Source organism: Lynx canadensis, chromosome B2, assembly GCF_007474595.2.
Source record: "Lynx canadensis isolate LIC74 chromosome B2, mLynCan4.pri.v2, whole genome shotgun sequence".
Lineage (NCBI taxonomy): Eukaryota > Metazoa > Chordata > Mammalia > Carnivora > Felidae > Lynx > Lynx canadensis.
In genome coordinates this window covers 47,375,261-47,378,992 of record NC_044307.1, presented here as the reverse complement: position 1 = coordinate 47,378,992, position 3,732 = coordinate 47,375,261, and positions in this window count along the sequence as shown.

The following is a 3,732-nucleotide window of genomic DNA, read 5'->3' as shown; positions in this document are numbered from 1 at the left end:
TTCCCTGAAGAAACATTCTTTTTTTTTTTTTTTTTTTTATTTTTTTTTTTCAACGCTTTTTTATTTATTTTTGGGACAGAGAGAGACAGAGCATGAACGGGGGAGGGGCAGAGAGAGAGGGAGACACAGAATCGGAAACAGGCTCCAGGCTCCGAGCCATCAGCCCAGAGCCTGACGCGGGGCTCGAACTCCCGGACCGCGAGATCGTGACCTGGCTGAAGTCGGACGCTTAACCGACTGCGCCACCCAGGCGTCCCTGAAGAAACATTCTTGAACTAATGCCCCATCATAGAGACCCATAGGCTCTGCGAACACTGTCAGGAAAAGCACATCTCTTTAATAATCTGCTTAGATGCACCTAATGTCATCCTTTTTGATTGTGGTTTGTGGTCAGTACAACTACGTGTTGATAATTGTTCATGAACTGTGCTGCATTTGTGCTAAAATGATGAGTTCATTAGCAGTGAAGCTAGAATGTGACCTTGGATATGAGATTATTACTGAATTCTATTTAGTAAATCCGTCTCTAATTCACATTAACTCATTTTAAGTCTCTAATTATTCACGGCCTATTTCCTCCCTCTGCATTCAAACCCCTTGTTATACTGACCTCCTTTACCACTTAACATGAGATCAGGGCATGATATTAAGAGTATTTACACACAACACAAAACCCAAATTACCCTGAAGCCCTTAAAAAAGAGCAATGCAGAATTTAGTAACTTCTTTCAGGGTTATCTGAAATAACAATACCCTCTAATAATACCCTTTTGGTTCTGAGATCATTGGCAAAATATAATTAAGGTAAATGTCATGAATTTATGTAATATACACTTTTATTGGTTGACTACCATTTGTTAAATTCCAATATGCTATTACTTTTGGAAAATAAAAACATAGATTTCATTGTGTTTTAGCTAAGCTGCACATAGCCAGTAAGCATTACATATGTGTATAACAAAAAGACATCTTTGTTGTTATTTCCTTCTGTGAACAAAAAGCTTAGCCTAGAGCTTGCTTAGGAGGGTATAAGAGAAAAGTAACAGTAATGACATTCTTAGGCTTTCTGGACTGTCTTTACTTGACTTTAAATAGTCTGTCCTATTGCCTATTTAGTTTTGTCATTTTATTAGACCATATGGTCATCAGCAATTTAGTGACAATTTTCTGTCAGAATAAATGGTTATTTAGACAATAAGTTTAAAAGGACACTAGGCAGATGACTCTCTTTGCCCCTAAAGTGTTCTTTGGTTTAAGGCATCAAAGACCTCTAAAAATATGGTTTTAAATTGTAAATACATCTGCTAAAAGCCTAATATTAAATTAAACATTTACACTCAATTCTAAAAACATTGACTAAGAGGCCATTGCTAATCGTGCACAGGTTGCATGCTGTCAAACTCCAGGGGGAGCCATTTACTTTGCAGTCTTGCACTGTCCTAGTCCTGCATGTATTCTGCTGCAATTTTCTGTCTTAAAAGAGGGATGATGAGAGAGCCCATGTCAAATGTTTGTTTTAAAGATTAAATGAGATAATGCACGAAACCTGCTTTGAACTGTGTGGCACACAGTAAAAGACTAATAAATGTTTTCCATAGTAATTATTATTGTTATACTTTAGCCTCACTTCTAGCCCTTGGAAATAAACATAATATATGCATTTGACATGATTCTTATTCTCAGGGAGCTAGTAGCCAATTTGCAGCAGATGAGCTCATGAGGAGACTATGACTACAGTGTTGTAAAGGAGGTATCCATGTAGTGCCATGAGAACACAAAAGGAGTTGCTAATTTTCTCCTGTGGGGGAAATGAAAGCTTCAAAGAGGAGACAACATCTGGACCCTAAAACAATGAGAGAGATTAAGTGGCCAGAAGTGTGAGTACGTAAAACAGGTATGTGGTAACAGCTTATTCAGGGAAATGGGGGCAGTGAATGTAGTCGAAGCATGCAATTCATGATAAGGTTGAAATACAGGGTATGGATTTTATCATTTATTAACATCTTACTGTGAGATTTTTTTAAAAATTGTAGTTTTAAAAACTATAAGAATTTTTCCTCTCACATCCTTTTTATAACTAAGGGCTTTGTGATAGATAATAGCTTTTTTAAAATGACAGTGAGATAGGAGGCAAAGGAGATATTTTGCATTTCCCTTTTTGCCTAGGATTTGCCAAGGTGTCTGTGATTAGGGAGATATTTCTTGTTTTGGAATCTAATTATTTCTTACTAAAAATGTGGTTATAGCTAAGAATACACCTCTTAGTTTCAGACCATTTTGTAAACCTCACACTCAAACCCAGGGTCATTGTATTAAATATGTGTCACAAAGGAATCTGCCATCACTGGCAAATCATTCCATAGTTTGGAAGAGAAAACAAAACTTTTCAGGTATGTGCTGTACATATATACCTATCTTGTCAGCACCATTTAAATAAAATGGCTCAGAGAGATGGTGCCTGCAATAGGCCTGAAAATTAAGACAAGCTGTGTTTGTTGCCTGCCTCTTTAGGTGAGAGAAGTTAATCACTTCTTATTTTGGCTTGCCCAAACAATAAGACAGGTCTCATTTTCAAAACCCAGGCTTTTTGACTAGAATATTTATTTTGATTATGAAGCAAAGATTCAGGACTAAAAAGGATTTTTTTTCTTTTTTTTGGTCCAGGATTCAAAGTATCCTTTTTGTCCTACAAAATGCCAGAAGACATTTGAGATAATTCTAGACTTATATTCGCTAAGAACTCTGCTAAGGGTTCTTTAAGGGTTCTTTAAGTGAATTGGTGGGTATGACTCACTCCTCACTGGAGTAAAAATTTTTCAGTGAGATCTCTTTCCTGAGGATGTGACTAATTGGAATTACCATGGTTTACTTGATAAAAAAATGACCTTTTACTCATTCAAAATTTCTGACTCTCATCAAGTTGCTATTCAGTTGGACAGTAAATTTGTAGACCAAGAGAAGAAATAAATACTATGATTCCAAAGATGCTGTCCCCAAATACACTTCCCTGCATGCTTAGTTATGCTGGAAATTACTTTAACAGGAGACTGCATCTCTAATTCCAGTAGAATTGAGAGTAAACTGCAAGTATCTTGGAAAAGGTATTGACAATCCATATCTGATCTTGTTACACACATCATTTTGATCTGTATGAGATTATAAAGGAGCTAAAGGAGAAAACAGGGTATTTGTGTCAGTACTAGAATGGGCGTAGGGGCAGAGAAAAAGAGAAGAGTCAGGCATAGTTTGCAATGGATTTTCCTGCATAATGGGAAGTTGGCAGCCAAGCCTTTTTTTGTTTTGTTTTGTTTTGTTTTGTTTTGTTTTGTTTTGTTTTGTTTTGTTTTTTAAGTCACCTGTGCACAGCTTATGCTCTCATGCACCCTACTACTCTCCCACCCTTATCCCCAGTGAAAATATGGCTTTACTGAGGCCAAATTTAGTTGAAGAACCAGGAGAGTCCAACACGTGTATGATAGAACACTTCCTAAAGAGATATCAATAACAGAACTCTGCGCTCTGTAGGGAACCAAGAGTGGAAAGCAAATAGCGTGCTAAGGAATGCTGCCTGCACCCTTTTCTCTGTATGGGTACATTTCCTCTGTCAAATTATTTTCATTAAACAATTTGAGTATTTTTAACAGATGCATATGTGTGTGTTTGAGTGTGTGTCCTCACACACACTCATGCACAATCAGGGCTAAAAGACAAAAATTTCACTTTGGGTGTCTG